This window comes from Engystomops pustulosus, chromosome 2 (assembly GCF_040894005.1).
Source record: "Engystomops pustulosus chromosome 2, aEngPut4.maternal, whole genome shotgun sequence".
Lineage (NCBI taxonomy): Eukaryota > Metazoa > Chordata > Amphibia > Anura > Leptodactylidae > Engystomops > Engystomops pustulosus.
In genome coordinates, this window is record NC_092412.1 from 53,054,201 (window position 1) to 53,079,659 (window position 25,459).

The window sequence follows — 25,459 nt, forward strand, 5'->3', positions numbered from 1 at the left end:
GCGAAAATTTGTATCCAAAATCAAAAAACAAATAACATCACTTTCTAATCAGTTTTTATTTTTTTTATTGTAAATTTAATTTATTTTCTGTTTACTGTTATATAGGCAGCCATTTTACCTGAGCTCTAGCAACAGCAGTTTGGGATATGCTTTACAGCAGCCTCGTGGACCTAGACATTAATGTCCTGGAACTGACTATAATCACAATTAACACAATTAATTCCTTTATTTATATAGCGCACACAGATTCAGCAGTGATGCACAGAGCTTGCCAAATCAGTCCCAGTCTAATAAACCTACCAGTATGTTCTTGGAGTGTGGAAGAACCTGGGGGAAACCCATGTAAACACGGAGAGAACATACAAATTCTTTGCAGATGTTGACCTGGATGGAACTTGAATCCAGGATCCCAGCTCTGCAAGACTGTAGTGCTAACCACTGAGTCAGCGTGCAAGAGAGCAGTTTCTAGGCATGCTCTGTGAAGACAGGAGGTGGAAAGAGTTGTCACATATGTTTTTCACTAGTGAATATAAAGAGAGTGTTTTGTACAGATTTAGCAAGTTCCCATTTTTATTGTCATAATGGCTAGAATGAAAATATATTTATTTTTATATATGCTGGGTATACTGGGGGCTGGCAGGCTATATACTACAGGAGGCTAGCTGGCTATATATTACATGGGGCTGGCTGGCTATATACTAAAGGGGGCTGGCTATATACTACACGGAGCTGGCTGGCTATATACTGCAGGGGGCTGGCTGGCTGTATACTGCAGGGAGCTGCCTATATACTGCAGGGAGCTGCCTATATACTGCGGGGTTGAATTGGATTGCCATTCTAAACCTCCACTTGTAATAAATAAAAAAAATTTATGTTCAAATGAAAACGAACAAGGAGTGCCAAGTATTCTTTTTGAGAAAATATATACTGCGGGGGGCTGGCTATATACTACAGGGGGCTGGCTATATACTACTGGGGGCTGGCTGGCTATATACTGGGAAGGCTGTGACCAATTCCTTTCCCACCCTCGGCATATACTCGAGTCAATAGGTTTTCCCAGGTTTTGGATGGTAAAATTAGGTGCCTCCCTTTATAGTCCGATCAGCCTATACCCTAGTATATACAATATTAAGAAACTGGCAAACCCAAGGATAAGTTAAAATTACATGTAGTTCTCCATCCAGGATCGCAGTGCTACAGGGTAATGATGATTCTGTTTTATCCAGAGAAAAACTATTACTTGTCTCCACTTCTGGCTTCTTTCTTCTGGTGTAAGAAATTGCCTCTGTCAGGATTTAGTATCATCAATAGGGAATAGTGGTGGACACTGAGGACATATATTTTTTACTAAATAACCCAATGTTATGATGGGTAAAGGGTAACCAAATGCTTGACAATACTGTTCCAGACATGTTTTGTGACAGATATGTCTAGCAAGTGCTCGACTCTACACATTAAAAAGTATGTTGGTAAGTTTTAGTCAAAGTGCGGACTTGTATCTAATTCATTTTTAGTACCGTGTTTTCACATTACTCCCATAAAATGACAGACATCCTCTGTAAGACTGTGAGCTCTCCCTGCCCGTTCTTCTGTGTAGTTGTACCATGCCAATGTCCTGTAACAGTATCCACTCTATGGTGCTGCCCTCTTGTCTCCCGTTGTGTGTTCTTGTCTATTTACAGTCTGACTCAGACCCTGAGATCTCCCTGAAATCATAACCGGCCACGCAGCTCTGACCACAGACCCCAAAACCTGGAAGGCACCCCAGATATGAAATGGTTCTGACCCTGGTGCCTCGGTGTCTGTCTTCTACACTCCACCCACCCACTTCTTTATCTGGATTCAACTCAAGAAGCCTTTCTATCCTGTTCCATAACTTTGGAAATTGTTGTCACTCTCTAAGGTCACTTTGTTTCCTATTTGGTCGTCCTGTTTCCGTTTTCTACTATTTTACTCTCAATTACAGAAAAGAAGAGAGGAAACTATCCTGACATCTAGGATAAGTCACCAACACAGTGACTACTGCTTGATAAATACATGCATAAAAATAAAATTTTTGCAGAAAATTTCTTAAAATTTTATGGCTAATTTGACAGCTTGGTGTTACCACTCCCTTTGTGATATGGGTGACTGTACACAGTCTAATACACTCAAACATCTGATCGGACAGTGTCGGATACACCATCCCCTACTAACAACCTACTGTCAATTTTGGTGGAGTACCACAACAACATAGAGATAGGGGGATTTATTACCTGTGTCGTAGTAGACAACTGTGTTATTTCTGTTTAATGAGCTGCACAGATGCAATTTATTTGGCGCATGGTAGTGCTATACATGTGGCAAAAAATAAAATTGTTATTTTTGTCACACAACCACAATAAATGAGCCAGAAGGTTCATATTTTTTATATTTATTTCAGAGTTATGAGGAAATAACACCCGGAACTGAAAACAAATTGTAAAAAATACACATCAGGAGGACATCTGCTTTTACAACAGTCACTGATGCATTTTGCAAATTTGCAATAGATTTGCTTTTTTGTTTGACCTCATGGATACATGTTTGTATAAAGTGCAGTGTAAGTTACAGGGAGCAGGTAATATAGCAGAAGGAGCTGAATATATATATATATTCATATACAGAATACAATGCCTTGCAAAAGTATTCGGCCCCCTTGAACTCTTCTAACTTTTACCACATTTCAGGCTTTAAGCATAAAAATTGTACATTTTTTGGGACACAGTTCTGAAGTTTAAATTTATAGGATATTTTTTTGTAAAGAATAAAAAGCAGGGCGCGCAATATTATTTTGCCCCTTTACTTTCAGTGCAGCAATCCCTCCAGAAGTTCAGTGATCTCTGAATGATCCAATGTTGTCCTAAATGACTGATGATGATAAATATAATCCATGTGTGTGTAATCAGGTCTCCGTATAAATACACCTGCTCTGTGATAGTCTCTGGGTTCTGCATCATGAAGACCAGGGAGCGCACCAGGCAGGTCCGTGATACTGTTGTGGAGAAGTTTAAAGCTGGATTTGGGTAAGATTTCCCAAACTTTAAACATCCCAGGCAGCCCTGTGCAATCGATCATATTGAAATAGAAGGAGTATCAGACCACTGCAAATTTACCAAGACCCGCCCGTCCTTCTAAACTTTCATCTCAAACACGGAGAAGACTGATCAGAGATGCAGCCAAGAGGCCCATGATCCCTCAGGATGACCTGCAGAGATCTACAGCTGCGGTGGGAGAGTCTGTTCATAGGACAACAATCAGTCATACACTGCACACATCTGGCTTTTATGTATGAGTGGCAAGAAGAAAGCCATTTCTTAAAGAAATCCATAAAAAGTCTTCTTTAAAGTTTGCCACAAGCCACATGGAAGACACCAAACAGGTGGAAGAAGGTGCTTTGGTCAGATGAAACCAAAATCGAACTTTTTGGCCACAATGTCAAACGATATGTTTGGCATAAAAGCAACACATCTCATCATCCTAAACACACCATCCCCACTGTCACACATGCTGGTGGCAGCATCATGGTTGTGACTGCTTTTCGTCAACAGGGACAGGAAAGATGGATATAATTGATGGGAAGATGGATGGAGCCTAATACAGGACCACTCTGGAAGAAAACCTGTTGGAGTCTGCAAAAGACGTGAGACTTGGATAGAGATTTATCTTCCAACAAGACAATGATCCCAAATATAAAGCAAAATCTACAATGGAAGGTTCACAAATAAACCTATCCAGGTATTAGAATGTCCAAATCACAGTCCAGATCTGAATACAATTGAGAATCTGTGGAAAGAGCTGAAAACTGCTGATGAATGCTCTCCATCCAACCTCAATGAGTTTCATGTCAGGATCAGAGGTAGTGGATCCTCTGAAGCACCGCGGACAGTGACACAAGCCAACACCTGGGACCGGAGTCTAAGTGGCACCCAGTCTTCACCAGAGCCCGCTGCAAAGCAGGATGGTCTTGCTGCGGCGGGGTACCACCAGGTCGTTCCACAGTCGTGACTTGTCCGCGGTGGCAGCCGGAGTTGGGGACAGGCAGGAGGTCTGGACGGGCAGTAAAGTAAGAGAGTCGTGGACGTAGTAATAGGTCAAGGGAGGCAGCAGAGGAGCGTAGTCAGGAACGGAACCAGGGTCACCACGAGAAATCACAATAATAGTGCAGGGCATAAGACAAAGCTTCTAGCACAAAGATCTAGCAGGCGGTGCAGGAAGAGGCAGGCTTATATGCTCTTTCCGAAAATGGCCAGCACCAATTAATGGTGTGCTGGCCCTTTAAATCTAGTGAAGCCAGCATGCACGTGCCTTCGGAGGAAGACAAGACAGGAGCCGGGACAGGTAGGGCCTGATGGCGACGCACCAGCAGGGGCAGAGAGGCACGGTTGAGCCTGGGTCTGCGGACCACCCGTGACAATACCCCCTTCGGCCTCCCCCTCTTCTTGGGCTGGAGGAATCTCTGCAGGAGATCATGGTCCAGGATATTGTCCTTGGGCTCCCAAGATCTCTCCTCCGGACCTAAAATCCTTCCAGTCAACCAAGAAGAACAGCTTACCCCTCACCGTCTTCATATCACGGATCTCCTTTACCTCATAGATGTCGGAGAAGTTAAAGACGACAGGCTTGAGCAGGGAGACAAGGAAGGAGTTCGGAATGTGCATGGCAGGTGGAAGGACGCAGCTTGTAGAACACCGGATTGATGCAAGTCAGCACCTCGTAAGGACCCAGGAATCGTGGACCAAGCTTGTATCAAGGAATCTTCAACCGGATGTACCTGGAGGATAACCAGACCTTGTCACCAGGAGAGAAGACGGGAGGAGGCCTGTGTCTCTTGTCAGCCTGGAGCTTGGTTCAGGCAGAAGCCTGTAACAAGGAAAGACGAATTTGCTCCCAGACGGACTTCTTGTACCAACTGCTCAACAGCAGGAATGTCCGAGAACACAGGCAAAGGAAGAGGAGGGCGTGGATGCAGTCCATAATTGATAAAAAATGGAGTCGGAAGATGCAAAATCCTGGGAGTTATAGGAAAACTCTACCCATGGCAACAGAGTGGACTGGTCGTCTTGACGGGAGGAAACAAAATGGTATAGATAGCAACCCAGAGTCTGGTTCACTCTCTCTATCTGACCATTAGACTGTGGGTGAAAGGCAGAGGAAAAGTCCAATTTTACCTGGAGCTAGTTACAGATCGAGTTACCCCTCGATCAGACAAGATGTGTAGAGGGAGACCATGCAGCTGGAAATATGTTGAAAGAACAAGCTGGCAAGACGTGGAGCAGACGGAAGAGCTGGACAGAAAACCTGTCCGTCACCACCCAGATGACTGTATTGCCCGAGGAAGATGGAAGATCCGTGACACTGGGTATCAGTAACGGATCTCACAAAGTACCAAACATCTCTGACCAAGTCAGGCCACTAGGTAGCAGGAGATGAGGGCCAGAGAGCATTGCACCCCAGGGTGCCCATTCAGGCGTGAAGAATGTCCCCAAGACAAAATCCTCTTTCGCAGTGCAGGTCGGACATACGTCTTGCCAGGGGGAAGCTGCCGAAGATCCACCGGAGAGGCAACAACCAAATGTTCCAGAGAAATAATATGCTGAGGGCTTGCCTGGGATTAAGACGTTGTTCTGTCTGGAGATACAAGAGATTTTTATGATGTGTATATACGCAGACCGGATGGCGAGCTCCCTCCAAAACATATTGCCATTCTTCCAGGGTAAGTTTGATGGCTAAAGGTCCGCTATCCCCAATAGAGTAATTTCTCTCTGTGGGAGAAAAAGTTTAAGAAAAGAATCCGCACGTGAGTGTTCAGCCCTTAGGCCCTATCTGGGTGAGCACCGCCCAGCACCTACGGAGGATGCATCCACCTCAAGAAGAAAGGGCTTCTCTGCGTCATGCCTAGTGAGAACAGGAGCCGAGGCAAAGGCAGACTTTAACTTTGAGAAGGCCTCTTCAGCCACCGAGAGCCAGAGGCGTGGATTGGACCCTTCTTGGTGAGCGCCACAATGGGAGACACCAGGGCAGAGTCATGTGGAATAAACTGCCGGTAATAGTTTGCGAGCCGAGAAACCTCTGAATGGCTCGTAGACCTTCTGGACGCAGCCACTGCAGAACTGCAGACAGTTTAGCAGGATCCATCTGGAGATAATCGAAGATTATTTAACAGAGGAAAGGAAGGCTTTGTTGGTGGAATTGACACTTCTCGAGCTTGGTATAGAGAGGATTAGCCCGTAGGCGGCCAAGAACTTGCCGTATGTGAAACTATTGGGTCTCAAGGTCTGGGGAGAACACCAAAATGCCATCTAGATAGGACACGACACTCGTATATAGCAGATCTCTGAAGATGACATTGACAAATTCCTGGAAGACAGCTGGAGCATTATAAAGTCCAAATGGCATCACAAGGTACTCGAAATGTCCATCTCAAGTGTTAAATGCTTTCTTCCATTCATCACCCTTGCCGGTCCGAATGAGGTTTTAGGCCCCACGAATGTCCAACTTGGAAAAAATCTTGAGGCAGAGGTTACACCCGGACACGGGGAGGAGAGGTACCTGGCATCAGCTCTATAGGGCAGTCGTAGGGATGATGCTTCTTGGAGAACAGGTCAGCAAAGTCCCGGTAACACGTTAGAAGGCCCTCTAAAGACTTGGGAATCACGGAGGAGGCCAAGATGGGTACTGGTAGAGACGCCACCAGGCAGCGGGACTGACACTCTGGACTCCAATGAAGAAATTCCCCCGTCATCCAGTTGAGGAAAGGTGCATGGAGCTGCAGCCACAGATGACCCAGCAGGAGAGACAAGGTAGAACGTGGCAGCATGTAGAAGAACGACAGTCTCTCCTTATGCAAAATATTGACCTACAGGGAAATTGGCTTGGTGCGGTACCGTATCAGAGAGGATTTGTCCGCTGACCAATGAGATGATCAGAGACTTCTCGAGAAGAACACAGGGATGTGATGCCGGGAGACCAAAGCGGCATCCACGAAGTTCCCTGCAGAACCGGAGTCCAAGAAAGCAGCGACCTGGATCTGGGTGCAGGTGCCAAAGCTGAGAAGCACAGGAATAGTCAGGCGTGGAGAAGCTTTGCTTACACCTAGGGACGCTTCTCCCAAGAACCTTAGGTGCTGGCATTTCCCGGACATTGGGGAAGGACAGAACAAGACTGGCAGAATACAGGAAGAGGTTTCCCTGACGTCCTGGGAGGAGAGTCTGGCTCTGTCCACCTGCATAGGCTCCTCTGCAGATGGTATGGCCCGAGACTGGAGCAGCCTTTGGAAAGCAGGAGCCTGGCAAACTTTTGGGGTTGCTCGTGGCATAACTCTTCGACCCGCTCCATGAAGCGGACGTCAATCCGAGTGGTTAGGGTGATGAGACCACTCATGGTAGAGGGCAGGTCATGAGTGGCCAAAGCGTCCTTAACGTGAGTCTCTTTTGAATGTTGCAGACAGGGCCGCATCATTCCAGAAGAGTTCCGAAGCCAGAGTACGGAACTGGACAGCATATTCTCACACAGACAAGTTCCCTTGGCGTTGATTCAGCAGCGCAGTCTCAGTAGAGGAGGCCCATACAGGTTCCTTGAACACGGACCGGAATTCTGTCAGGAATGCCGTGTGAATAGCTGTGACTGGATTGTCTCTGTCCCAAAGAGGGGTAGCCCAGGCCAGGGCCTTTCCGGAGAGGAGGCTGATGATAAATGCCACCTTGGATCGCTCCGTGACAAATTGAGACGACATGAGTTCAATGTGCAGGGAGCACTGGGTAATAAAGCCCCTGCATAGCTTGGGATCCCCATCATACTTATCGGGCATAGAGAGCCTAGGTTCAGAGGCAAGCAGGCTAACCGGCGCAGCAGGAGGAACCGCAGGAGCTTGGTGCTGTGGCTGAGTTGCCATCAATTGTTGCAATGTGGCGGTGACCCGTTCTAGGGAAAACCTAGGGAGAATCTTCCTGTCAGGATTGGAGGTAGTGGATCCTCTGAACCACCGCGGATGATGACACAAGCCAACACCTGGGACCGGAGTATGGTAGGATGGTCTTGCTACAGCGTGGTACCACCAGGTCGTTCCACAGGCATGGCTTGTCCGCGGTGGCAGCCAAGATCGAGGTACAGGAAGGGCAGGCAATCTCGTAGTCGGGGACAGGCAGGAGGTCAGGACGGGCAGCACAGTATCAGAGTCGGGGGGACATAGCAATAGGTCAAGGCAGACAGCAGAGGAGTGTAGTGAGGAACAGAACCGGGGTCACAACGGGAAATCACAATAATAGCGCAGGGCATAAGAAAAAGCTTTTTGTAAGGCACAAGGCAGGAAGAGGCAGGCTTATGTGCTCTTTCGGAAAATGGCTAGTGCCAATTAACTGCCCGCTGGCCCTTTAAATCTAGTGAAGCTTTGAATTCATACATTAATCATTGCAAAATCATCATTTCTTTATTATGTAAATGAGGTGGGTCACATGGTCAGAGGCAGTGATGTCACCCCTGTTTCTCCTCCCCCTGCTCAGGTCTGTATGTAATGTATAGTAAAGCATAGTAGGTGTGTTTGCTGCATCTGCTGACATGCTACATCCTCCCATACATATGTGTGAGACACAGACATCAGCTACACAAGTACCTGACATGTTCTGCTATAACATGGCTGCCTGGAGCTGTAGTATATCTGTAGTATATCTCCTATACACACACAAGCTGCAGGAGGCGCCAGCACCAGCACCAGGAAGCACATCATTATACAGACTGTCAGTCATGCACTGGGGGTGTGGCTGTACCTCCCACTCACGAATAAGCTGGACAGCTTCAATATGCTAATGACTCATTGGACATTTCACAGGTCATTTGCATACAGCTTTAGGACCTCATTGCTTAAGTTTACAGGCATGTAGAGGGACAATGAAGGGATAGAGGCAATGCTCCCTAATGGCAGTTTATGAAAATATATTTAGTTTAGGGGGTTATATTCTTTAAGGGGGACTAATATTATTGTACTCCTCACTTTTCACAAAAGTTTTACAAAAGTTTAAAATATCCAATAAATTTCGTTCTACTTCACAATTGTGTCCCACTTGTTGATTCTCCACCAAAAATATTACAATTTTAAATCTTTATGTTTGAAGCCTGAAAGGGAGCAAAGGTAGAAAAGTTCAAGGGGGCCGAATACTTTTGCATGGCACTGTATATATATATATATATATATATATATATATATATATATATATATATAGAGAGAGAGAGAGAGAGAGAGAGAGAGAGAGAGAGGTAACTTTGCTCCAATTAATTTGTTGAAAAAAATTCTGTATAACTGCTCATTTGTTCATACTACTTTTTCTTTGTTCTCTTTGGTTAGAAGCAGCCACCTAGTCAGGGGTGAAGTCGTATCGGTGAATGACAGCCCTCCATTTACAACAGCTTATACATGGAGGAAATTTCCTCACTAGTTCCTCACTTGGCCTGGACTGGTAATCTGCCCTACCAGAAGATGCCAGATGGAGAGCACAAGAAATTGTGATTATTTCAGTGCATCTACGCCAGAAACTGGCATGGAAGTAGTGTTAAATGCCCCCTATTTATGTATCAGAAAATCATATTGTCTGATTTTTAAAGAATTTATTTGTAAATAATTGTGGAACATAAGTATTAGGTAACCCACAAACAAGCAAGTCTCTCACAGACCTGTAACAACCTGATGGGTTATTCCCATCAGGATATTGACATCTGATTAAATTCATCTTCCATATAGAAACATTTCTTCAATTAGATGTTATTAAATAAAATGTATCTGTGTGACGATAATTTCCCATAAATGTCCCCACGTTGTCGCTTAGTTCTTGGAGACGACCACCACTGCTGGAGTGTTTGCTTTTGAAATGTCTGGGAGTTACTGCATGAACCATCCCCTTCCTGTGGTAAAGAAATGGCCGTTCTGTGGTAATGAACACTAAATCTGAGTGGTTGAAGACATTTGGGTGGTCACTGCTGCCAGGGTGAGGTGGTCCAATGACAACAATCTAACATCTAAGGGACAACATGGCTATATTTATGGGATATTATCTTCACAAAGGTATTTTTTATAACATCCAATTAAAGAAATGTTTATATATGTCAGGTGATTTTAATTAAATGTGCACGCCCTGATTGGAATACTCCTTTAAGGGGCTTCTCTGTTCTCCACTCATTTCCTGTAGTAATGGCTCCTGTTTGAACTTGTTATCACTATAAAAGACACCTGACCAAAACCTCACACTCCAAACTCTGTGGGAGAAATCATTTATAAATGGACCACTGATAATCTTCCCCGATCAGGGTCTCCACACAAGATCTCACCCTGTGGGGTCAAAATGATCGCAAAAACGTAGAGCAAAAAATCCCAAAACCACACGGGGGGACCAAGTGAATGACCTACAGAAAGCTGGGACCAATGTAATAAAGGCTACTGGCAATAACACACTGTGCCGCCAGTGACTTGGACCCTGCAGTACCAGACGTGCCCCCTGCTTCAGCCACAACATATCCGGACCCCTCTTAAGTTTGCTACAGAGCATTTGGACGTTCCAGATGAGTATTGGGAGAATGTCATATGGTGAGATGAAACCAAAGTAAAACTGTTTGGTAGAAAGCATGGGGGTGGCAACATCACAACGAGGGCCTGTGTCTCTGAAAAGGGACCAGGATGGCTGATCCATGTACATGAAAGAATGAATGGCATTGTGTATTGTGAGATTTTGAGTACAATCCTCCTTCCATCAGCAGGGGCATTGATGATGAAATGTGGCTGGGTCTTTCAAGCTGGCGCCGATGCGCCAAAATCCGATCACGTGCGGATCAGAAATTGTCGGAATATCCAACCAAAGTGCGGCCGCAGGACCCTTAGTAAATGAGCCCCAATGTTCCCAAGGACACGACTAGGGTAACGAAGGAGCGGCTTTGTGATAAGAATGAGGAAAGTAATGTTGTACTTTCTATAAAACAGAATATCATAATCAAGGAACAATGCACCTGTGTGAAAGCAGCCCTAATGAAAGTAGTATGCATGGCTCCTGCAGTAACAGGCTACATGAGATATGCAGACACCTAGTGGCAGGGAAGGGTACTGCTGGTATAAGCCTGTTGGAGGTTCCAACATACTGGAATGCAGCATATTGCAGCCGGAGGTCGTGGTGGGCAACGCTGCCTTTTATATATTCACAGTCACATAACTAAAACCACAGTCCTTATATGTGTTGAGGAGGCAGTTCATTCTTATTCTCTTATGTGGTACAAAGGCTCGGCTTTAACCCATGCATTGCCAAGTTTTTATTCCAGAACAATCATCTCTCATCCTTCAGCTGAATTGATATAATTACCCTTCACTGATTCGGTAAGAATGCTGCCGCAATCAGAGAAACCCTAAAATAAACAGTCTTATTATTTTTCCTTCCTTTCTCCTTTCATCTATCATTCTGCAATAGAAAAAAAATCATAAATGATCAAGAATTGAGTTTTGTTATTTGATTTCCAATCCAACAGATCTTTGACGTCTAATCCCTATATAACATAGTGATAGCCACCATCACATTTCTGTGGCTTTTCCTGAACTCTATGATGCTCATTTCAGTATATACTGCAGAGAGGGATCAACCGAAACGTATATATTCACATTTGAAGGATTGTAAAATCTCTTACTCTGATGTTGTGATGGTGATGATGATGCACGGATTAATAATGTAGGTGATGATGCACCGGTCTAGAATGACTGGAAACCTTTAGATGCAATGGTAGTTATTGATTGTGACATCCAAAGGGTTAGTCATTTACAGTCTAAGTTATCACTGGTGATCAGTGTTGGCACACAATGTCAGCCGAATATTCAACATCACGTGTGAATGCATCCCAAAAGTTGGGACTTTGATGAAAAAGTTAAAGGACATCTACCAAGCACACTGGCATACTGGTGTGTGCCCCTTCTGGCCGGATATGCATTTCTTTAAGCATCTTATACCCTTGTTTTTTTTAAAAAAAAAGGCTTTAAAGATTACGCAAATGAACCTGAAGGGCTCCAGGCTCCATTAACACCTCATACTCATTTGCATATTTTTTGGAAAAAAAAAAACAGGGCAGCTACTGCGCGAGCGCATTGTTTCTTCTAAGTGTCACCACGTTGTGAGGCATGTTGATATCGGCATGGGACTTGGGTGACGGAGGCAGGAGGAGTTCCTTTCGACGTCACCCGACCAAGCAAATTGGTCCCGCCCGCCAATCGCTGCGATTGGCCAGTCAATCCTGACTGGCCAATTGCAGCGTATTTGGGTTAAAAAACGTGGTTTTAGCTTCTTCCTCTTCCTCCAGCGGCACCATTTTGCTTTGGTATCACTAGAGAGAGGAATAGAGCGTTACTGTGTGCACCAAAATACACATTTACACTATTATACTATTCTGATTCCTATCTGATCCATATTGTTCCCTATAAATTCCCTACCCTATCTGTTTTTTCCTGTGTCCTGTGTGTTCCATGTGTGATCACCTTGTATGATCACACTTGCCTTCTGTTTTTCCCTGTCTCCCTTTTCAGTGCGCTGTGTTAGCGTTCTTCTGCACTGAACGCATTTTGCAGTGCACCGTGTGAACAGTATCTTTAGGGGTAGTTAGTTTGTCTTAGGGCAAGCTAGGTGCATTTGTAGCGCTTTTTTGCACGGTGCACATAGGTTTTTGTAGTTTAGTGTAGTTTGGTGTGCATTATCTTTTTTTTGTGTGTGCCATTTGTGCGGCTTGTCCATGTAGTTTGGTGCGCATTATTTTTTGTGTGTGCCATCTATGCGACTTGTCCGTGTAGTTTGGTGCGCACTATTTTTTGTGTGTGCCATCTGTGCGGCTTGTCCGTGTAGTTTGGTGCGCATTTTTTTTTTTTTTTGTGTGCCATCTGTGCCGCTTGTCCGTGTAGTTTGGTGCACATTATTTTTTGTGTGTGCCATCTGTGGGGTTTATACGTGTAGTTGGGTGCACATCATCTAATTTTTCTGGTGTACGTTCTCTAATTTTCTTTCTTGTGCACGTTCTTATTTTTTGTGTGCAATGTCTCAGAAGGTGTACACCGTGTTGGAGGCATACAACATGCTTGCCTCTGACACTGAGTCAGCTAGTGGGGATGATGTCCCCTTTTACCTATCATCATCCTCCTGCTCACCTTCCAGTGACCTGGAAGGACCCCCAAGAAGGTGCCATAGGGTTCCAGGGACTTCTGCGATTGAAGTGCCTGGGACTTCTGCAGGAGAAGCATCTGGGGCTTCCACTGACCCCGCAATGGGTAGCCCCAGATAATTATACCCCTCAGGTCCCTGACTTTTTGGGCCAACCTGGAATTAATTTTGACACGGCAGGGCTCAGAGCTGTGGACTTTTTTAAGTTTTTTTTGATGAGGAGCTGTTTAATTGTATTCCAGACAAATCCCTACGCTGCACAGCATATTGCCCAAAACCCCACTTCATTTTATGCACAACCCTACAGGTGGACCCCTGTCACTGCAGCAGAGATGCAGAAGTATTGGGGCATAATACCTCTTATGGGGATAGTAAAGAAGCCATCAATCAGGGACTACTGGAGTACAGACATTCTGTACCACACCCCGATGTTCCGCATGGCAATGAGCAGGATGCGCTTTGAAGCCATCCATAAGTTTTTGCACTACACCGACAACACACAGTGCCCACCCAGAGGTGACCCCAGTTATGATTGTTTATTTAAGGTCAGGCCTTAAAAAAAAAAATTGAACGTGGGAACGCAGGCTTACAGTGTATATGGCTAGGTCCAGATGAACCTAAAGCTGTAAAAAATATATTATTCTTCTTGACTAAAATACATTTTGCTTCTTGTTCATGCAGAGATTTGTGTAATACACCCTCTGCCAGAGCTACAGCGAGGCTATCTTTCATCAAGTATCAAATTGGCTGGTAACCATTTTTGTGATGTCTCCAAATACAAATTGATTTGATAAACCTACTGCGAATAGTAATGTCAAAAAACAGGATTTCCTGGCGTAAAAGGAAAAAAATACCCAAAAAATATATAGTTTTATGAGAAGGTCGGCACGCAGAACCAAATTCTGGACAATAGCTGTCCTTGACTGTCCTCCTTGCCTTCTGTTCCTTTAATATAAACAGAGGCCGATGTAGGGCGTAGGGGATGCAGTGTGTAAGAGAGGGAGGCCTCATTAACCCTTTACAAGCATCCATCCCTGTGGCCTTCTCTGTGCCTCACCACTACTTTAATGAGCCCTCTGACCACAGACTCAATTGAAGCCATATGAGGGCTCTGTAAGAAGGGAGAACGGACCCACAAGATAATTCAAGTGTGCCTACCCCCCTCCTCCAAGCTGTAACCCTGGTGCCGGCTTTACTCATGTGGCTCAGGGACGCCTGGGAGAGGAGCCTGCAATTACATTGAGTTCTGAGTGCTGTGGTCAGGCTTTAAGAGTGGAGATATCTGCTTCTGTTTGCATATCCTTTGGTTCCCTTATATGGCTTTAAGGCACTTTCTTCTACCATGTGCTTATATACCATACACCATATACATTTAGGTTGTAAACTTCCATGGACAGTAACCAAACTGCATTTGGATCATACTTTCCCTTCAGTCTTGAAACCCAAAAGCATTATCAGAGGTATTAGGGGTTATCTGCAGGCATATACTGTATGATTTTGCTGTATATTTAAAGTGTGAATAAACTTTCAACAGCATTGCATACATCAATAGTGCATATAATAGTAAACTTTGTAATATACTTTATTAAAGCAATATCTTCCTTAATTAAACAGCGTTCTTTCCTGTATACACTGACAGCTGAGAGATAAAGGAACCTGATAAAGTGACTAATGACTTAACTCCTTATAAACAGTCCCTGGACATTCTAAAAGTGATAAATCATTAAGGGAAATATGCTCTAGGTATAGTAAGAGTTAATCATTAGCTACCTTTTCTGTCCTTTGGCAGGATTTCAGATACACAGCTCACTACAGGAGAAAGAGCAGAAAAAAGGCACAGAGAAGCTGTCTTACCTAATAAAAATAGACACCACAGATTTCTTAAAGAAGGCTCAGAACGGCTTAAAAAATAAAAGTAATACTGTTCTCACCCATCTCCCACCACCACTTTCTAGTCCTTTGCCAGCATTTGATTTATGGTCCCTCTTGATAGCCACCCAGAACATTAACTACCCATAAGAGGCCTAATTCTACAATAGATGCGCTTGTTCTCTACTCACAGTAAGGGATCATTAGTGTCCATTTCTCTCTATGATGTGCTCTCTTTTCACAGCTCTTAACTATTGATTTTTAGGTTTGGTTTATGGTAGTAATCAACCAAAAGAAGTAGCTTAACTTTTAAAGGGAACCTGTCATCAGCAATTAATTGACCTTATAAACCACTACCAGTATATTGTCAAGCAGTGTTAACACCTTCTAGTTTTTGTCTTTTTCATGGTCCAGTGTCATGGCATCATCATTTAGAAAATCATCTTTGAAGTGAGCTGTAAATTGATAGTGTAATGTTAGGAGGCAGAGAGTTTAACAATTAAGTAAAGGTGGGGAGCTCTGAACACCTCCTCCTCTGTGAATGACATCATGCATCGGACTTCAGAACATCTGGTTAGCGATGTCTCTTGATGCAGGATCATCAATTACAGTGATGGAAATTTACTTACTAAGGCTGCATTCACACACATGTATGGGGGACGTATATACGGCCGACGGATGTACGGCCGATATACGCCGCCCCATACACTCCTATGGGCTCACGGCCCTGTACGGGAGTGGTACGGTGCAGCACACGTGCGGCATCGTACCACTCCGTAGCCCGGGAAAAGATAGGACATGTCCTATCTTTTCCCGTGTTACGGCGCTGTGCGCCATATGTTCCTATGGAGAGGGGCAGGGGTTAGCAGCACTCATCCGCTGCTCCTCTCCGCAGCGCCGATGTATGCCCGCACTGTACCATTTTTTTACGGGTTATATACGGGCACATTCATTTCAATAGACAACGACCATTTATATTGCCGTTGTTAACTCCGTTCCGTACCATATACTACCCATATAAAAATATAGAGCATGTCCTATTTTCTCCCGTATTTCAGTTTTTATGCCCTAAAAGTGTATGGGGACGTATAAAATATGGGTTACATGCGTGCTGCATACGGATGAAAAACGTCACGTATATACGGGCTCATACGGCCCGTAAATACAGGACTGGAGAAATCACACGTCCGTGTGAATGTAGCCTAAGAGAGAGCTTGACTTGAGTGTTAAATCTCCACCTCCTTGACTTTATATAACCAATTTACATCTCACTTCAAAGTAGATTTTCTCATTGGTTCCACCACACTGGGTTATGAAACAAGCATGATGTGGAAGGTGTTCAGCTGCTTGACCACATACTGGTAGTGGTTTATTAGACCAATTTCAGCTGACAGGTTCTTCTTTAAGGCCTCTCTGTACAACATAATCCTAAAGCAGCTAAACACCTGATATTAAGGGAGACATCCCAACATGACCATTCATCCTGGAGCTACTTACTGCTGCCAGTGCGACCAAGAATGTATGAAAGGGTTTGTCCAAAACCTTTAACAATGATTAGCTCATCAACTGCTTGTATGAATAAACCATAATGCATATTTCTGAATACTTTACCCATTGCCAAACCACAGGCAGCGAGGAAAAAGTAGACCTAATCTGGACTACAGTTACAACGTTTCCAATATGTCATAAAGTATAGTTCTGAAATATCTACTGTGCTTTTTTATGGAGGTCGGTAGCTGCAATGGTATAAGAAATGGCAGCGTTTTGTGGCAGTGAAGGTGTTAAGGATGCGCCTGTGGCTGTAAATGTTCCCTGTAGGTGCAGAATCCTAGCTGTCTGCATCCATCTTTCTCCCTGCTCCGACCACACACCAGAAGACATCATAAAATATGACTTTAAATACAGCCACCTCTCTCAGCCTTGTTATTTATAGGACATGGGCCTGGAAATGAGATAATTACACAAGACGATTCTCTCTGGTCAGTGGGAACATCAGGCTTCCTCCCAGCCACCCGCTGTCCAAGTCCAGGCCTCTAATTAGCCTGACGGCGGCCGCCCTGAGGCTGCATACTCTGCCAGAGACCAGGATAGACAGATCCGAAATGTACAGAATACCTGGGCAGGGAACTAGGAGGTATATGGGTAATATGCTTCCAAAATGTCTTAAAGGCACAGTGGCAACAGGTTATATATAATATAAAGGAAATCTACCATCAAATCACACATGATAAACCAGGGACACTTACATACTGATCCAGGTACTGTGTCTGAGGTAATCTTCTTATATTTGTTATACATGACCTACTTCTTTCTAAAATCAACTTTTCTAATTATTATAATGAGACAGAAGGGCTGTGGGGGCATTACAAAAGCCCCTCTGTACTGCAGCTTTACAGGCTTTTACACTGTCTCCCCCTCCCCTCAGCACTTCCAACTCCCTCTACCTGATATAAACTCATCAGAGGAAGTTTGAACACAATGGGGCACATTTACTAAGAATGTAGGAAACTGCACTAAAAGTGTTCTGCCTGTGTATAATGTTGGGGGTCATTTACTAAGGGCCCGAATCGCGTTTTACCGACGGTTTATCCGAAAATTTCCGATTTGCGGCGATCTTCGGCATGCATGCGATGGAAATCGGGGGCGTGGCCATACGAAAACCCGACGAATTCTGAAAAACCGCTGCATTTTTTTAAAAAAAAGTGTTGCTTGACACGCACTTACCTGCACCCACGATAGGACGGTGAACTCCAGTGCATTCCGATGAACTTCAGCTCAGCAGCGACACCTGGTGGACGTTGGAGGAACTACCTTAGTGAATCCCGGCCAGACCCGAATCCTCTGCAGAGAACGCGCTGCTGGAACCCGATTGGACCGGGTAACTAAATCTTCCCCATTAAGAACCTGTGCCAGAAATCACGAATCTGTCACTTCCCTGCATTGGCAAGACAGAGTTCACCAACTTTTTTGTGGTGCACCTTTAACATTGGGCGTGCGACAGACGTTGCATGTTAGATCCAGCGCACGGTCCAACTGAGCACCAGAACATCCCCTAAGTTGCGTGACATGATGCCTAGCGCAGTTGCGCCACAAAAGGGTGGCGTGCGACACAATAGTAGCGTGGACGTGGACACCGATTTGTGTCACGTGCAAGCCGGAAATATTCGGGAAACCCAAAGAAAGTACGTCGTTCGGACCCTTAGTAAATGAGCCCCATTGTGTGAGGGGGAGTGCAGCACAGAGGGCCGCAGGTAACACATCATTAGCATAATTTTACCACATTAACGGTGCCTGGATCTATGAGTAAGTGTCCCTGGTTTATCATGATGGATTTTGATGGTAAATTTCCTTTAAACTAAGTAAAGAAAGATTTAACAATGTATAACACACAAGACAAAACTACAGGAGATGGAATATGGATTAGAGAGGTGGATGCCTGATCACGCTACTAGCATTGGTACTTATCAAGATAACGAGACCCCACAGCCATTAGGAGATGCCATTATTTCTAATGGGTGAAGCGCTAGGCTGCACATGGAGATTAGGAAGTTTTACCCTATACTGTGAATAAAGAATAACTTACAAAATTGGGAGAACCCCTTTAACTAGAGTTTACCATGAGTTTTGACCTTACAAGACAGACAGCATTAGGTATTGGTCCTGTAGATCTGTATAACCTCACTTTGTGTGTGTTTTTGGTAGCAGCAGGACTGTGACAATGTATTTATGGTCCTGTACACCTCTATAACCTCACTTTGTTTGTGTTTTTAGTAGCAGCAGGATTGTGAAATGCATTTAAAATCCAAGATTGTTCCTGGACTTGGTGTATTGAGGTTTTTTTGTTAGACCTGAACAATTAATTTAAGCAGCAATCCCCATGTGATCCCTAGGTAAATATTTTACTTGCATCACACCAGTTACCTTCAGCCAATCTATTCAGAATCAAGTAGGAAGCAATTATACGTGTGTGGTTGTACAATATATGGGCCATCCGGAATCACCACAGACTCTAAGGACAAAAACATTGACAGAGTCTGATTAGAAGCGGAGGCCATTAGTCACCAGCATAAATACCAGATCAATGACAATTCCTCTACCTGTTTGACCTGTTCTGTGGCTTGGTCAGATTTGGTGGATGATTGTGCGTCTTTCATTGCACCCTGGACAACAGCGTCATCTTACATTGTGCAGAGAAGAGGGGAAGCTATTACTGTGCTGCAGGGCAGGAGAAAGAGGGACAGCAGGGACCTGTTCAACAAGATGGAGTAAGAAGATCAATGCAGTAATGTAGTAATCATAATGTCTGACAGTAAAGACATCATCAGGGAAGTATTCTGGAAAGAAAGACCTTGATGGCAGGAACTGAGGCGTGGTGCTATCCTATCCAAGCAGAGAGACAAATGCACAATTATTCAGTTTGTTATGGGTTTAAGGCAGCACCAAAGCATAACCCACACATGGATTTTGTTATTTACATTTAAGAGAGAATTTTAATTAGTATTTTCACGTATTGGTTACAGAATTTGCCGATTTCCAGCAGTCCCATAAAACCACTTGTTGCTCCATTCCTCTATGACACATAGGACCCTAATTAGATGATCCCAACTCGCACTAATTACTGGTATAGTCATTTTAAAGAGGTTGTCCTGACTTGATAAAAAATGGCTGCTTTCTTCAATGTACAGTACCATGTCTAACCATAGTGTGTACTGGTACTGCAGCTCTGTTCTAGATAAATGGAAAGAACTTAGTTGCAATGCCAAGCATTAGCCATATAGTCAGGAAAGGAGCTGTTTTGGGGAGAAAGCAAATTCATTGCTTAATCTATATATATTTGAGGAATACATACAGCATTTTACATACATATTACTGTCAATGTCAGAGCGGGTTGCCTGGAGCCCATCAGTGAAATTGATTCTGAGGGTCCACCGTACTGTTACACAGAATTACGTAAATATCATGATAAACCCGGGATAACTTACTCATAGATCCAGACACTGTGACTGTGGTAATCGTCTTATATATGTTACCCCTGGACTCCTTCCTTCTAAAATAAAGTTTTATATTTATGCTAATGAGCCTGAGAAGCTTTGGTGAGTGCCCCTCATTTCTGCAGCGTCACAAGCTGTTCGGCAACAACCCTGCCAATGCATAGTTGTTGAAAATAACGACCTCTCCATGTTAGAAACTGTTAGGGAGAGTGGCCAGCTCTCTAGGAGATCTCCCAACGTGCAGTCAGAGCAGAGAGTCAGACCTCATGGTCTGAAGTCTTAAGCACATGTCAGCAAAGTAAGCAGCAAAGGACTGTGAAGTACATGTCTGTGCTGCACCACCCAGTGTCATAATGCCAGATAGTGGAGGTGTCTCAGGCCACTGCCTGACACCCTGGGCAAGTCAGGAGACTTAGCCAGGTCCACAATCTGGACTTGGCTGCATCTTTACCAGTCCAGCCTGAAGCTACTACCAGTCTGTGAGCAACCCTTCTTGCAGACCATTTTCTCCTACCAGTTTTCGAGTATGCTGAATTTGCTGCTGATGTTAAGGCCATTGCCTGCCGTTTGAAGTTGAATAAAGAACTGTCAGTTGGTTTGCACAACCTGCCTGTGTGATCCCTGGATCTGCCTACTTCACCATCATGGGCTCCACCCTCCATCACCCAGGGATTCCTATACATACCTCAGGGGTTGCCCCAGGGAGAAACTTCCTTCATCAGCCTCTCCCTCTACTTTCTTTGCACACACCACCTGCTGGAGACCTGCCAGGCTATAGGCCTGTCCTTCGGTCCCAATACAGAGCACCGTGTGCCCAAGGCCACATAAGCCAGTCACTCTGGCATTCCGGGCCCCGGCTGTCTACCGCCAACGAAGAAAGGCTAGGTCCCATTGGGGGATGTTGCAGTTTCAATGAGCAGAAGAAGTCTCACCCTGCTCTGCTCATTGTAACAAACAGTGAAAAGGCATAACTGGTGGGTATTCCAGAGCCCCTCAGGCTCATTAACATACTTTAAAAGTTGATTTTAGAATAAAGGAGGCCATGGATAACAAATATAAGAAGATTACTATAGTCACAGTGTCTGGATCTATGAGTAAGTGTCCCTGGTTAATCATGATGGATTTTAATGGTAGATTTTCTTGAGGTTGCTGGAGTCCAGAATTGGGAAATTTGTAGGCACAGAGGCAGGTCTGGCCACATCAATTACCATCACTATCACTGGCAGAGCCTTCAGATGCGGAGCAAGGCCCTGCCATAGCGCAGGTGTTAGTGCCCACCAGTAGAATTACCAGTCCACCGGTGGGCCAGTGTGAACCTGTTACCCTATTAGGACTCAATACCTTTTAGTTATAAAGTTCCTTTCTGTATCCCTGAAGCCAAATTACGTCTACAATACCATAAACAGACTACAAGCCACCATAAACTACAGCCTTTTCATGATTTTAGAGATGCTGTTTCTACATGCCCAACCTGTTTTCTTGCCACTTCTCTGTGGGATCGTCAGTCGCAAATATTTTGTTTGCAAAATTTAGAATTTCCATTCCACCCGCTCTGTCCACACACACTTGTCAGGAGCAGTGACTATAAATAAGAAAATCCTGTGTGTGCCTATGTTAGATTATGGATCAAGTGGTAAAAGACGGCTGTATAATATTCACATATAATAACAGAATGCATTTATTTCCCATAGTTAGTAGAGTAGTGGAGAAATATTTTCTCTCGTGATCCAGAAGCAAGTAACCTCCTGCTGGACAAACAGCTTCCCTGAGCGCGAGATTCCAGAGTCTGAGATTCTCTGAAGTGACACGTTGTGTCCACGCTGCTGCGCCGCTCCGCCAGATCCAGGGAAAAGAAAATGTTACAACCAATTAATAAAAATGAAATCGCTAAACTGGTCGCAAGAGGCAAATATTTGTCTGTGTTATGTTTGAGGACAGCAGACAAACACTGTATTTTCGTCTTCAAACTTGCAGTTTGTAGGAATTCTTGTAAATATATGAAAAATACAAGACAAATGTATTTCCAAAAAATAATGGCTATTTCAGGAATGAATTAGTATTCAGAGGCGCTATGGCTCCACCACAAATGTCCAAATACTCGGAAATACTCACTCACACATTGACAGATAAAATAAAGACATAGGGGGAGATTTATCAGTAATGTATGAGGTAAAACTGTTCTGATGGAAACCAATCAGAAATCAGCTTTCATTTTATAAACAGCTGGGGGGAAATGGAATCTGAGCTCTGATTGGTTTCCATGGGCAACTAGAACAGTTCTGCTCTCAGACACTTCTGATAAATCTCCCCCATTCACAGTAAACTAGTGTTAACCCCTTGTTGCTGATGCCTTTTTTCCTTTCTGTATTTCAGTTTTTTGCTCCACTCCTTTTAAAAGCCATTACTCTTTTTGATCTGTTTAATGCACCGATAAGGCACCTTAGACAAAGCTTATAATATGTTACCCATATAAATTATATCACCATAAAAACCTTTACATTCAATTACAATGAAGGAAATCTTCCATTTGATTCTATGCGTTATGAACCAAACATACATTAAGAATGCTGTAGCGACACAGATGCCGAAACATATCTTGTTTAATCCCTGAACCGAGTGGTTTTGCTGAAAAGACTATCATAAAATTATGATAATGAGGCTCTCTTGCTTCTTTGGCTGGCTCAGTACTTCTTCTCACCCTAATTCTGCCCAGCATAAGCAGAGAATAAGTCATCACTGTGTTGTCCCTGACAGGTAGAAGTAATCAATAGCTGCACCATCCCCCAGTTGCTGTGTATGAGTCATCCAGCTCAGGTTCATTAGTCCTGTCTGGAGAGTTCAGTAAGCTCCGTGTGTAATGTGTTTATGTAGGCACCCAGCTTTCCCAAGGTCTTAAATTTTATGATTGTTTTTTGAGCAGAACTACTTGGCTCAGGGATAACAAGATATGTTTCTGCATCAGTGTCGCTACAGCATTCTCATGGTATGTTTGGTTCATAATGCATGAAATGAAATGGTAGATTTTCTTTATCAATAAAAAGGAGGACATGACAGAAAATGTCACAGCTATTTATTGCTAGTAAAACATAACAATGTAAAAGATTAAAAGCAATATTTCTTCATATTGGTCTAAAAAACACAGCTGCCCGAAGCGGTTTGCTCAGCTGGACTCCGGAACTAGCACTTTGCCTTCCGAACAAAATCCACATACAGAATGAATTTCCGCCAGCTGTGACTTGAAGTAATTACTGAAAAACAGAAAACATTAAACACACAAAACAAGTATCGATTGGGAGGAGGGGACAGCTTTGATGGTGCGGTTAAGAGGAAGTACCCACTCAGCGCCTCACATATAAAGACACGGCGAGGGGAGGGGTGCGCAGCAGGGAGGAGAGGGAAGCAAATACTAACACCCCCTTAAAGGGCGAGTTCCAATAATGCATCTACATGTTAACCCATGCCACCTCCAGTCCATGGACACCCTGCCTGCACAGTTGGGGCATCCCCCAGACTGGGAGGTAGGGAACTATACCCCATTAGTGCACCGATAAGGCACTTTAGACAAAGTGTATAAAACCTTACCCATATAAATTATACCTCCATAAAATCCCTAACATTAAATTACATTAGCAATAAAAAGGATGACATCAGAGTTATATGTTGCTGGTAAAACATGTAAAACAATGTAAGATTAAAGGAAACCTACCACTTGAAGTGACAGGTTTCTGATGGAAATACCGGGCACCAGCTCAGGGTGAGCTGGTGCCGGAGCTTATTTTCGTTATCGCGGTTTCGGTATCGCGGTTTAAAACACTTTTTAAACTTTGTAGCCGGCGCAGGCAGGTACGTGCTCGGTGCTTACCATGCGCGCGGCTCTCATTCACTTCCTATGTAGCCGCGCGCACGGTAAGCGCCGAGCGCGTACCTGCCTGCGCCGGCTATAACGTTTAAAAAGTGTTTTAAACCGCGATACCGCGGTTTAAAACACTAACGAAAATAAGCTCCGGCACCAGCTCACCCTGAGCTGGTGCTCGGTATTTCCATCAGAAACCTGCCACTACAAGTGGTAGGTTTCCTTTAAACACAATTAATTTATTCATTTTGCTGGAAAAAAACACAGATGTCTGGAGCAGTTTGCTCAGCCGGACCCCAAACTAGAACTTCGACTTCCGGGCAAAATATACATCCAGAAAAAATTCCCCCACTGGGAGCCCCCTCCCTCACCAGGTTTGTAGATCTAACAGGTTAAACAGTCCATTTCGGAACTCATTCTCATTCGAACCGTTAGAGCAGGGTCCTGTTAGAGCCTAAGGCCCCTTAGTGTCTGACGGAGAAATCCATATGGGTGGTCACTAAGGGGTTAATACAGGGTCACAGACGGGATCTTACAGGCACTGCCAGTGGACAGCTATGGGGTCCTGATCAGACCATAGGGCTGCCATAGAAACATCATACATAGTCCCAAGGTTTATTATATACAGCTATCCATTATAAAAGTATGCACGTCCCCATAAACAGATGTAACCCAGCAAAAATGATTAATAAAACCCCCTCCAATCAGTACCCTCCCCCTCCCAATGTACATAAAACATGTGGGCAGTTTTAAAATAATAAAATTAATACTTACCTACAGTGATGCTATGCCAGCTGCTTATCAGTGAAGTAGATCACACAGCGCCTGTGTCCTGTACTGCATACAGAGCAACAGAGACCAGTTGCTTTGCTCCCTCCGACTTTAAGACACAGACGCAATTACTTTTTTTGACAGGCAACTCGGGCAGCTGTGGGCTCCCGAATCACTCACATTTTAACATGTCAACATGCCGCCCCCTCAGGGTTCTAGCATCTGCCACCTGAGGTGAGATTCTCATCTTGCCCCATGGCAGTTGCAGCCCTAATGTTAATTTTATAGGAGATAGACAGATGATAGGTAGATTGATGATAGGAGATAATTATGAAAGATGATAAATAGATTTATAGATGCATAAATATAACGTATATTGTACAGGCAGTCCCTGGGTTAAATAAGATAGGTTCCATAGGTTTGTTCTTAAGTCAAATTTGTATTGAAGTATGTTTTATAATATAAATATAATTTTGTAGCTCCAGACAATTTTTTTTTGCCCCAGTAACAATTGGAGTTTCAAAATTTTATTGCTGTAATGGGAGGAAAGATTATCAATAAAGCTTCATTATAGACACCTTACAGATGATTATTGCAGCCTGGGACTATAGTAAATAATCTAGAGAGCTTCACCAGAGGTCACAGTGGGCAGAGGGGTCCGTCTTTAACTAGAGGTCATCTGTAAGTCGGGTGTCCTTAAGTAGGGGACCCCATGTATATAGATAGCTAGATAGATGATAGAAGTTAGATAGATATGAGAGATTAGAGTAGATAGATAACTAAAGAGAAAG